Raw genomic sequence first — 13,663 nt, 5'->3', positions numbered from 1 at the left:
CAAGCCTCCAAGTCAAATAAGAAATTTACAGCATTCTGCTGTACACCTTAAACTCACACAGAGCTGCATGTCAACTGTATTTCAATAAAACTAAAAAAAAAATTACAGCATGTATAACCACGAAAAGTCTTATCCAGAATATAAAATGAACTACAATCATAAAAAAAGATTTGAACAGCACATCACTAAGGAAGAAATCCAAATAACCAGCAAACATGTGAAAAAGTGTCAACCTCATATGAAAACAAGAAAATTCAAACCACAGTAAAAGAATACCACCCACCAGAAGAACTAAATGAAAAAGTCATTTTCTATGTAGCTAAATGACAGTTACAAGTGTTGACTATGAGTGGAACAGGGAAATTTTCACTTTCCTATGGGAAGAGTATGTTAGCAGAGCCAGTTGGAAAAATTGTTTGGCCTTATCTACTAAAGTTGAACATAGGCCCACTCATGACCCAGCATGTCACTTCCAGGTGTATACCCTAAGAAAGGCAGGCTCGCGTGCACCAGTATGCCTGTGTTAGAATGTTAACAGCAGTACTATTGTAACAGCTAAAAATTGTAAACAGCCCAATGTCATATATCAACAACAAAATGGATAAATAAATTGTGGTATACTTGTATAATGGAATATAATATAACAGAAAAACAAACAAACTACATGCAACAATATAGATGAATCTTAAAAATAGAAGGTTAAGAAAAAGAAACCACTTACAAAAGAATATATACTGTATTATTCTATTTTTATAAAGTTCAAACATGAATGAAGAATGCATAGTTAGGTGGTAAACCTGTAAAGAAGAACAAAGAAATTGTTACCATAAAAGGGAAGTTAATAGTTCCCTCTAAGACCTAAGGAACCCTGTGGGGAATGGGGTGAGACTGAGAAGGAGCAGTGGGTTGGAATTCTACAAATCTTCTATATGTTGTTATGAGTAGTGGTTACACTGTTGTGGGCTTTATAATAATTCATTAGACTGTATATTTATTGTTTATACATTTTCCGTGTATGTGTTATGTTTCCCAATTTAAAAATAGAAGAGCTTAAGTCTGGAGTCAGATTGCATTCTTTCAATTCTAGGTTCTACAGCTGTATGACCTTGGGCAAGCTCCATAACCTGTCTAAGTTTCAGTTGCCCTATCTGTAAAATGGCAGTAATAAGAGTAAGCATGTCATAGGGACATTGTGAGAATTAAAATGAGAATATGAATTAATGTATATAAAGCAGATTGCATAGTGCTTGGCACGTGGTAAGCCCTCAGGAAATGTTGGATGTTATCACTGTGACTACATTAAAGCATTAACGACTCCAAGGCAAGTAAAATCCTGAGGTGGTCCATTATGATAGGGAGTAGGGGGAAGACGATAAATATACAAACAGCCACAGCAGAATGTGGTGTCTACTGTATGGAGAGAAAAAACACTTCTGTCTGAATGGGAAAAGTCTGCATGGTAACCAGGCACAAAGGAAAAGAGACAATACAGGTCATGTGCACAAAACATGGGATAATCTGGTCCATATTTCCTGAGCTGTCCAATATGGTAGCCACTAGCCACATGTGGCTTTTGAAAACTTGCAACGTGGCTAGTCTGAATTAACATGTGCTGTAAGGGTAACATAAAACACCAGTTTTTGTTGTTTTTGTCCAAACATGTGTTTTTAATTCTTTTGGGTTTGCAGGGTTTTAAATGAAAAAGATTTCACAGCTCCAGCCTCCCCGGGAAAGATGCTTTATAACACTGACTCCAGGAAATGGTATAATTAACGTTTCTTAAATGAGAGTATGAATACTTTGAGGGTTTATGCTAATGTGCCAGTACGTACACAAAGCCAAAGGATAAAGATGACACATCTTTTTGAAGCAAACTTACTTAAAGATTGGGGGGACATGGGAAAAATAATGTTTTTTAAAAAAATTGCTTTATTGGGGTCATACTGGCTTACAACATTGTGTATCTTTCAGGTATTCATCACCACATTTCAGTTTCCATATAGGCTGCATTGTGTTCACCACCAACAGTCTGGTTTTTATCTGTCACCACACATATGTGTACACCCCTTTCACCTTCTCCCCACCCCCTTCTCCTCTAGTAACCACTATTCTCCTTATCTATATGTTTGTTTATCTTCCACATATGAGTGAAATCATATGGTATTTGTCTTTATCTGTCAGACTTACTTTGCTCAGCATAATACCATCAAGGTCCATCCATGTTGTCAAAAAAGGCACAATTTTATCTTTTTTTATGGATGAATAGTGTTCCATTGTATATACATACCACATGTTTATCCATTCATCTGCTGATGGGCACTTGCGTTGCTTCCATGTCTTGGCTATTGACATACACACCAGTTTTAAAGATTTAATACAAAAACAAATGTAAAATATCTCTAATAGCTTATTTTTATTTTTATTTTTTTGAGGAATATTGGCCCTGAGCTAACGTCTGTGCCAATCTTCCTCTATTTTATGTGGGATGCTGCCACAGCATGGCCTGATGAGCAGTGCTGGGTCTGCACCCGGGATCCAAACCTGCAAACCCCAGGCCACCAAAGCAGAGCATGCAAACTTAACCACTATGCCACCAGGCTGGCCCTTCTAATAGTTTTTTAATATTGACTATATGTTAATATGATAATATTTTAGATGTATTCAGTTAAATAAAACACATTATTAAAATTAATTCACTTGTTTCTTTTTCCTTTTCAAATGTGACTACAAGAAAAGATAAAATTGCATTATGTGGCTTGCATTATATTTCTATTGGACAACACTGCTATAGAGAAATCTGAAAAAAAAGTCCCACAAACCCAAAAAGGCAGGACAGAGCAAGAACTTAGAAGTCCTTAAATGCCAACTAAGAAAGTTTACTTAATTTGAGAAGCCATGCAAATTTTTAAGTTGGGGAGATGGTTATGTATTTGTCTATGAGACTCTATTTTGCCATCTAATATTTATATATGTTAAACCAATCTCCTATATTAGATTGTAAACACTTACTGTCCAATGTTTCTGTACACTGATAGAAGAGACTCAGTAAATATATTCCTTGGGGAAATGATGATCTCTTCAATAAATGGTGTTGAGCAAATTGGACAGCTACTCGCAAAAGAATGAAACAGAACCACTTTCTTATACCATATACAAAACTATACTAAAAAATGGATTAAAGACTTAAATGTAAGACCTGAAGCCATAAAAGTCCTAGAAGAAAACATAGGCAATGAACTCTTTGACAGTGGTCTTAGCAATATTTTTATGGATCTGTCTCCTCAGCCAAGGGCAACAAAAGCAAAAATAAACAAATGGGACTGCATCAAACTAAAAACCTTGGAAACCATCAACAAAATGAAAAAGCAACATACTGAATGGGAGAAAATATTTTTAAATGATATATCTGATAAGGTGCTAACATCCAAAATGTGTAAAGAACTCATATAACGCAATATCAAAAAAACAAACAATCCCATTAAAAAATGAGTAGAGGGGGCTGGCCCCGTGGCCCAGTGGTTAAGTTCGCATGCTCCGCTGCAGGTGGCCCAGTGTTTTGTTGGTTCGAATCCTGGGCGCGGACATGGCACCACTCATCAAACCACACTGAGGAGGCGTCCCACATGCCACAACTGGAAGGACCCACAACTAAGAATATACAACTATGTACTGGGGAGCTTTGGGGAGAAAAAGGAAAAAAAATAAAATCTTAAAAAAAAAAATGAGTAGAGGACCCGAATAGACATTTTTCCAAAGAAGACATACAGATAGTCAACAGACACATGAAAAGATGCTCAGCATCACTCATCATCAGGGAAATGCAAATCAAAACCACAATGAGATATCACCTCACACCTCTCAGGATGGCTATAATCAAAAAGACAACAAATGACAAGTGTTGGCGAGGATGTGGAGAAAAGAGAACCCTTGTGTTCTGTTGATGGGAATGTAAATTGGTGCGACCACTATGCAAAACAGTGTCAAGGTTTCTAAAATTAAAAATAGAACTATCATACAATCCAACAATTCCACTTCTGGGTATGTACCCAAAGGAAACAAAAACACTAACTCGTAAAGATATACACACCTCTATGTTCATTGCAGCGTAATTTACAATAGCCAAGATATGGAAGCAAACTAAGTGTCTATCAAAAGAAGAAAAGATAAAGAAAATGTGGTATTTATATACAATCAAATATTACCCAGCTTTATAAAAGAATGAAATCTTGCCATTTGCGAAAACATGGATGGATTAAAGGATATTATGTTAGGTGAAATAAGTCAGACAAAGAAAGACAAATACCATATGATTTCACTTGTATGTGGACTCTTTAAAAAAAAACAAACGAACAAACAAAACAAAACAGAAACAGACTCAGATACAGAGAACAAACTGGTGGTTGCCAGAGGGGAGGAGGGGAGGAGGTTGGGAGAAATAGGTGAAGGGGACTAAGAGGTGCAAACTTGCAATTATAAAATAAATGTCATGGAGATGTAATACGCAGCATAAGGAACATAACTGATAATGTTGTAATAACTTTGCATGGTGACAGATGGCTACTAGACTTATCAAGGTGATCATTTTGCAATGTATACAAATGTCCCTTTGTTGTACACCTGAAACTAACATAATATTATATGTCAACTATACTTAATAAAAAAAGAAAAAGAAAAAAAGAATGTAATCAGCTGCTCAAATAAATTTAACCATAGTTGAAGCCATTCCTTCCTAAAATCAAAGGTATAAACCACAGCCAACTACTATCAGGCCCCAAATAGGAAAGTACCTTGTCAGCAACATAACAGGGGAGAAGGTAGTCAATTCCTAAAATGCAAGGCTAGTAATATCACGCTAATAAGAAAAATAGCCTTTCCAGAGATTAATCGTGTTGTCCCTGAGGAAGAGTTAGTAACTGGACTGGGAAAAGCAATTGGAATTGGAGTACCTACTTCTACTCTTATTTATGAGACAGAGCGTGATGGCTCAGGACTGAAGGATTGCTCAGATTTCCTGAGACCATGAAAAGAACTCAATTAAACCTCTGGCTCTTTCCTGAGAGTTTGGAATGAGAACAGGAGGAGAGAGAGACAGGTCAGAAATGAAGGACGCCATTGTTGGAAAGGCTGAAAACTGGAAGCACCTTCCAGTGGGCTTTGAGGGATACATTTGAATTAACAGAATGTTTGTTTCTCCTGCATCGTGCTATGTTTCTGTGATTTGCCTGACCCTTCACGGATGATTCTATTTTTCCACATAGTAGTCCAAAGAGTTTGGTCTGGGGGCCTCTGACAGGCTAGTTGAGGAGGGACCCTGACCTGACCCTCTTCTTTGGGGTTTGGGAATTGAGAGGAGCCTGATTAAAAGCATAATAAAGAGTTGGGCGAAGAAAGGAATTTTAATTATCCTCCCCTTATGTTGAGAACTCATCATATCTTGCCCAATTCAAATTTAGGCCTTCCTTATAGAAAGCAGATCTTATTCATTTAAACTCTCAGACATAAATTGCAAAAAGGAAAAGATAAACATTCAAATTATCAAGATCATAATGACCATTATATTTCCTAGCAACTGAAGGTCATGCTCACAGCAGCTCAATGAGAATGTACAAATATGTATCTTTTTTTGCTAGCTTGCCTAACCACAAAAATTATCTACATTTCCTTCCTTATTATAAAATTCAGAATAATTACCCCATGTAAAGTAAATGAAATGATGAATGCTATTGCATCCAAAACTCATTACCATGCATTTTTTTCCACGTAAGGAGCTAGATTTAGAAATTAAAGTCTCCATATATTCTAAAATAGACAAAATGGATTCAATTTTTAATAGCTGTGATTCCTAAATCCCAAGGATTAAGCTGCTTTCCTTGGCTATGTCTCAGTTTACCCACTTATTAAAAAATGTATAGGTATCTCTCCACTTATTCTTTCTCAAATAGATTATGAGATCTAGTCAATCAAGATGTATGACACTGCAAATTTAGAGAAAAGATGTTACATAGTGCAGAGTTGTATTAATATTTTGGTCTAAGCATTACCCAACTTTATTGTATTTAATTCTTATAATCCCAAGAGCTTTGTCTGTCACACATTCCACTTTAACATGTTCTGTAAAATTCATGCGTTCTGATATACTCCGCATTGTACACTACTCAGATCAATCCTCTAGCAGAACAGATAGATGCAGCCTTGAAAGTCTATTCCCTGTTGGATCCATCTATTCCCACCCACGTCCTGTCAGACATCTCTCTCAGATTCCACAAAAAGTGAGAGGGAGGGAATGAAGAGAAAGACTGGCAGGCATGAACTACACTCTCCTCATTGCCTGCTCCCTGCTCCTATGGCTGATGATAACAAACAGGGCACACAATATCAGGTATCAGACAAATAATTTCATCCACTCAATCACTCCATCAACAAGTATTAATGGAGCATCAACTGCCCAACTTTATGCCTAGTGCTTTGGACAACACATGGCAAGCAAAAAAGAGGCCTGCACTTGATGATTTTATGAGGAGGCTGGGAAAACAAGTTCAACAAGGAAAGTAATGAAAGAGCAATATAGATGTTACTAAATGATATGATACCAGTGATAAGTGTTAAAGAAATTCAAGGTGATATAATGTTTATAATGTGCTTAACTCACATCAGGTGGTGGATAAGTAAAGTTCAGTTATAAAAGGACATTTTTAACTTTGGAACCCTATTCTTCTGTTACCACGACTATTGGGAACTCATAACAAAATGTTCTATACAATGTATAAAAACTATAGGACCTGTGGAAAAAACATGGTGGCTGATGTTAGTATACTTTTCAAAGCATTTTTGCATTATCTCATCTAATTATTATGACAGTAATAGTTACTGTATCACACTCTGAGAATTACACATGGAAGATATTAGCTCAGCTTTTTTGTTGAGGAAACTAAGGCTCAAAGTAGGGACATGACTTGCCCAAGAAGACACAGCCTGTAGGTGGCAAAGGCAAGATTAGAAACTAGATCTTTTTACATCTCATCTAGGACTCTACTATTTCAATAGTGGTACCAGCCTGTTTTCTGGATTCTAGTGAAATGAAATGAATAAAAAAAGAAGGCATGTCCCTCCCTTTTCCTGTATATGGGATCAACCACAAGAATGATGGGTACTTTAGTTTTCTTTTCTGCAGTCTCCTAGAACCTACACCAACACCTGGCTCCTATTAGGTGTTCTCAGTAAGGACTTGTTGAAGAAGTCAACCCTATACAATATTTTGGGGAAAGTTTGATTTGCTTAAAGCAGAGATTCTCAAAAACCCATCTACAGTTCGGTGATTTGCTGGCTAAATATGGATTTTAAAACAGTAGATTCCAGATCCCCATCTATGGAAATTTTGATTCAGAGAGTCTTGAGGGAGGCCCAGGAATCAATGCTTTTAAAACGATCCTGCAGGGGCCACCCAGTGGCATAGAAGTTAAGTTTGCACACTCTCTTTCCCTGGCCCAGAGTCTGCCGGTTAGGATCTCAGGTGTGGACATACACACCGCTTATCAAGCGATGCTGTGGCAGGCGTCCCACATATAGAGTGGAGGAAGATGGGCACAGATGTTAGCTCGTGATTCTAATGAGCCACTAGGTTTGGAAACCTCTAGTTTAAAGCGTCTTGTTTCTCTTTCTCTCTCCCTCCATCTTATTCTGTAGAGAAGCAAAAAAGCAGAGGGAAGAAAAAGGTAGAGATGAACAAACATGTGGCTCTAGAAAGAGACCCCTGGAAGAGAACCTGCCCCAGGTCCTGATGGTTTTCAGTTACACTCCCTTATGAGCCTCAGTTCTGTTTCCACCTATGGATTCATTTATTTAAGTATTCATTCAACAATGTGCCAGGTGCTAGGGAAATAGCAGTGAGCCATCAAAGTCCCTGCTCTCGTGGCGTGACAGTCCAATGAAGGCAAAATAAATGGATGTTATGTCAGCATATGATAAATGCTATGTGGAAATGTACAGCAAGATAAGAGGATGCAGAGCTGCAAGAGGGATGGGAAGTATTTTATACATGGCAGTCAGGGAAGGCCTATCTCAGATGAGTTCCATGAGACACTTCCATATTTGTAAAATAAATTTGCCTCACCTGAAGCCATCTTGATTGAAGGAGTCAATAGGATTTCTTGATTGCAGACAGCAGAAACTGACTCTAATTATCTTAAGGGAAAAGAAGGAAACATATCAGGGGTTCAATGAATTCATAATAGGCTATGGAACCAAACTGAGAAGATCGATAGGAATTGAAGCCTTGTTGGAGTGTTCAGTGGTCCAACAACTGTCTTTTAACAGGGATAGTCTGGCCAAAATACCTCCACCACTGTTATGTGACACTGCCAGCATTGGCAGGTATGTTTAATGAATCTTAATGATCTCTTCACCTTTGCGTTGTTTGCTCCCGACTTCAAGTCACAGGTGGGAGAGGCTGAAGTGCCAAACCTAAGGCCACTTGCCAGTGCTCCAGCTGCCAAGGAAGGAACTCCCTTCTGGGGCCACCAAGGAGAACAGCGCAGTTTCCCCAAAAGCTACCATCTAGTGAGAGATTCCCCAGGTAGGAAGGCCTTGGATACTGGACTACCAAAAAAGACAAAATTCGACTATAGTTTCTGTTTCTTGCAACTAAATCAGCCCTGACGTAACCCCTGGAGAGAGTCTGTAATCTAAGAAGTCTGAACACAGAATGTAAAATTCTATTCTGTCTAAGGACGTTTAATAAGCATTAACTAGACACAATGCCAGGGTGTTGAAGACTCAAATGTGAAGCAAAAAAGGAAAAAAAGCTCCCTGACTTAATAATCCTTAAGGTCTGGACAGGGAGACAAAACATACAAGAAAGAAATTTCAAAATAAGACAGCATTTGCCATGGGCCAAAAAAGTGTTAGTGCTAATGGGAAATAGTTCAACGTAGTGTTTAAAAACCCTTGCTCTAGAACTAGACTGCCTGAGTTTGAATTCTGCCTCCATCTCTTGCTAGAGGCAAAACCCTGGGAACATAAGTTTCTCTGGGCCTCAATTTCCTTGCTTATAAAAATGTGCATAATATAAGTACCTACCTTGTAGAGTTCTGGTGAAGATTAAACTGAGATAATCCATGTAAAACCCTTCAGACTATGGTTGGCCAACACATAGGAAGCACTACTACACGTTAGTTGAATTAATAGCTACTGTATTTCATCAGTATCAGTTGTAAAATACATCATTATTTTATGAATCACAATGAAAGAAAATCACTTCTAATTAAACTCTGATACAACACTTTTCTATAACTTAGAATTTTTCTACACAATCTCATCCTCCATGCCATCAAGAATGATGCTGATGTAGCATTGCTTAAAAGAGTGCTCCTAAATACCTCTGGGATTCCCTACCAAGCTACTGGAATCCATTCTGTAAGTCATTCTGAACATGAATTACATTCGATACATGTGGTACCAATAACGCATTTAACTCAGCTGAAGTGATGACAATTTGAACAGTTATGACCATATTTACAGATAATTACCTCTATGTCATAACTGTCACCCGGCTGATGGTGATTGCAGACACGTCCTGATTTCAGAGATGTTAACATGTGAAAAAATGTGTCTTAGAATTTATAAAATTATTAGCATTTATAAGGGACTCTGAAGAAGACAGGAGTTTGTTCAGGAGCTCAGACTCTGCAGTTTTATAAACCAAAAGGACAAAAAGCAATAGCTTTGACAGATGTTTTCAATGAATCATCTTTGTTGCTGTAAACTTGTAGAAAACTGTTAAAATTGTTACTATAGTGAATACTAAAAAGAAAGTATTTTCAGAACTGCCGGGCCAAACTGATGTACAGAGAAATTTTCTCAGAATCCAAGAACTATAAGGGTGGAAGGGAATCATATGAGACTTGAATCCATCTGTTCTACATCATCCCTGACATCTAAAGATCATCCAGCCTTGGGGCCGGCCCTGTGGCCAAGTGGTTAAGTTTGCGCGCTCTGCTTTGGCTGCCCAGGGTTTCACCAGTTCGAATCCTGGGCACAGACATGGCACCGCTCATCAAGCCATGCTGAGGCGGTGTCCCACATGCCACAACTAGAAGGACCCACAACTAAAAATACACACCTATGTACCCAGGGGGCTTCTGGAATATAAGGAAAAGTCAAAGTTTTAAAAAAAGAAGGATCATCCAGACTTCTTAGAAAAATTCCTCCAGTGATAGCAAACTCACAACTTTCAAAGGAAGTTTATCTCATCTTAGGGAAACTCTGCTTTAAGTTCTTCCATATATTAAAAAAGACCTTACTTCCTTTGTCCTGTGTCATCCACATCTTGGCCTGAGTCCTATCCTGAATACCCTCAAATATAATCACTCTTCATTCCACCTCACACCCCGCCCTCCTCCCCCATGTCTTCTCTTTCCCAAGGTCCATCAGTTCTGAGGGTCAACAATTTGGGCTGAGCTCAGCTGTGTGGTTCTTCTCCTAGTCTTACTTAGAATCACTTATGCAGCTATAATCATCTGGCAGCTCAACTGTCACTGGGTAGTCTGAGAAGGCCTCATTCACATGTCTAGTAGTTGTCCTGGCTGTCAGCATCATGCCTGTCCACATGGTCTCTTGTCCCCAAGGGGTCTAGACTACTTTACCAATAGTGTCAGGACAGCAAGAAAGTGACAGCAGAAGCTGCAAGGCCTCTTAAGATTCAGGTTAAGAACTCCCACAATGACAGTTCTGCCACATTCTATTGGCCAAAACAAGAAACAGGCCAGCTCAGATTAAAGAAGATAGGTAAACAGACTCCACTTCTTGTTGAGAGGAGCAGCAAAGTCACAAGGCAAAGGGACATGGGTATAAGGAGGTGCTTAGCATTCTACCTGCATTATCTCACTTACTCTGCTCAACAACCTGTGGAGTAGGCACTATTATTATGTCCTACCAGATATGAGTATGGCTGATACACTAAATAGATAGGACTCATAAGTTATAAGTGGAAAAACAACTGTCTTGCTTTTCTCTACTTTCCATTCAAACCAGTTCTGTAGGGACAAAATCTAAGGCAAGTCCTGTGACTTTTCACTCAGATAATAAACATCTGCTTTTTAGGCTTCTGAAACAGTCTTAGTTCAGTAATTAAAATGTCTGGTCCCATGTAATAAGTTGACTTCCTACTTCTTGTTTTGCAATCATCACAGCACTAATTGATTCAGGCAAGAATCATCAGTGGATGCTAAACACAGTTGGTGAAAGTTTGATGAGGAACGGGAGATTGATATTGTCTCAAAATATCTCCCTTCGAGATAGTTATTGATTACAAATGGGAAACTTGTAACTTTACAGTGGAGAAATCTGGCAGACACCACTTTATCCAAGCGATCAAAGTTAACATGAACAATAATGGGACAAACTGACCCCACATGCCTCCTGATGTGACATAGTAAGAACACGGCATCAGCTATGAAATGTTCCTGCTAAAAATGCAAAACTTCAATCTAATAATGAGGAAACATCCAATAAACTCAAATTGAGAGCTGTTCTACAAAATAAATGGCCTTGGGGCCAGCCCTGTGGCCAAGTGGTTAAGTTCGCACGCTCTGCTTCGGGGGCCCAGGGTTTCACCTGTTTAGATCCTGGGCACGGACATGACACTGCTCATCAGGCCATGCTGAGACAGTGTCCCACATAGCACAGCCAGAAGGATATACAACTAGAATATACAACTATGTATTGGGCGGCTTTGGGGAGAAGAAGGAAAAAAAAAGATTGGCAACAGATGTTAGCTCAAGTGCCAATCTTTAAAAAAATAAATAAATAGGGGCCAGCCCCGTGGCCGAGTGGTTAAGTTTGCGCGCTCTGCTTTGGTGGCCCAGGGTTTTGCTGGTTTGAATCCTGGGCCCAGACATGACACTGTGTGTCAGGCCATGCTGAGGTGGCATCCCACATGCCACAACCAGAAGGACCCACAACTAAAAATACACAACTATGTACCAGGGGGGCTTTGGGAGAAAAATAAAATCTTTAAAATAAATAAATAAATAAATGGCCTGTAATCTTAAAAGTATTAAGTTTATGAAAGACAAAATAATGGCTGAAAAACTGTCCAGATTAAAGGAGAATAAAGACACATAAAACTAAATGAAATGCATGAGAGAGACATCGCTTTGGGGTCAGGGCCTTGCAGGATACTGACACGCACAGTTGTTTCCAAACGTCCTCCTCTAATTCTCAGCCTTCCTCTCAAGGCAGGAGTGTGGTCACCTCAGAGTTGGGAAACCAGTGCTCAATCACCTTCTCTTCAGCTCCGGATTTGGCGACCTTACCCATCACTTTGGAATCTGGGATACTTGATACTTGTTTTGGGGACTCATTCAAAATGGAGACAAAAAGAGTCCTATTTTAACATTCCACTACATGAGAAAACTAAGTCTTTAAAGTTGAAGTAACTTATGCTAGGTCACAGATAGTAAAAAAGAAAGTTGGGATTCAAAATTTGGAGTCTTAAATTTTTGCTTACAAATTTCACCTTTGTAGATTTAGCATGTTGTTTTGGGCTATTGTGTCTTTTTAGATCCTGATTAGGTCATTTAAAGAATTTGTTATACCTCTTAATAATTATTTATCAAGCACATACAGTTATGTGCCCTACATACACTGTCTCAGTTTACTTTTTAGAAGTGCATATAGCTATTTTTCCCCTTTAACAGATGAGAAAATTGAGGTTCAGAGAAGTTAAATGACGTGCCTAAGATCTCACAGATAGAAAGGTGTAAAGCCAAGATTCAGAGCCACAGTATCTTAACTCCAAACTCAACTCATATCCATAATCCTATTCACTGTATAAATTTATCTCTAACTATTACCTTACCTCTTTGACAAAGTATTTGAAACAATTTTTAGTGAAATATAAGGATGCATATCAGCCACAAAGTGTAAGGGAGAGAAACACACAACCCAGGAGCGGGAGGTCAGTGGCCAGTTGAGATGATGGAGGTTAAGGAGAGGATGATTACACCAAAACAAAGCACAAAACTAACTAACAAACAAAAACTAACAAAGGGAAGAAACTCAAAATGAGTACAAAAGTGTTCTGAGTTTTCTGGAAGTGAAGTCAGAAAGGAAAATCACCATGAATCACCCAGCTCTCAGGGTAAGGGAAAGAAGAAATGGCAACATTCTACCAAATCATAAGGGATGGGTCCATTATCCATTACTGCACAACAAACCACCCTAAAACTTAGTGGTTTTAAAACAACAACCGCTTTGTTAACTCTTATGATTCTGTGGGTCAACTGGGCTCAGCAGCTGGGTGATGCTGGGACTCCACATCTGGGGGCTCAGTTGGGCTGGAGAGATTCCATATGACTCCCTCACAAGTCTGGCATGCTGGTGGGCAGCTGGGAGAATTGCTCACCTGGGATACTGGGAGAGCTGGGCCTGTCTCTCTCTGTGTAATCATGGGGCCTCTGCCTCTGCCTCTCCCTCTCCACGTAGCCTCTCCAGTTGGTCTCTTCATGTAGCCTCTTCAGCAGCATAACTAGACTTTGGACAAGGGGTCTCAGAGCTCCTAAAAGGGAGCATGACAAGAAAGTAGAAGTAGACTCTATCAGTTTTCTTAAAGAGTAGGCCTGGAATTGGCACCGTGTCACTTTTGCCACATTCTATTTGTTAACAA

This window comes from Equus quagga, chromosome 8, assembly GCF_021613505.1.
Source record: "Equus quagga isolate Etosha38 chromosome 8, UCLA_HA_Equagga_1.0, whole genome shotgun sequence".
Taxonomy (NCBI): Eukaryota; Metazoa; Chordata; class Mammalia; order Perissodactyla; family Equidae; genus Equus; species Equus quagga.
The sequence above is the reverse complement of the archived record's forward strand: the minus strand, read 5'-3'. Positions refer to the sequence as shown.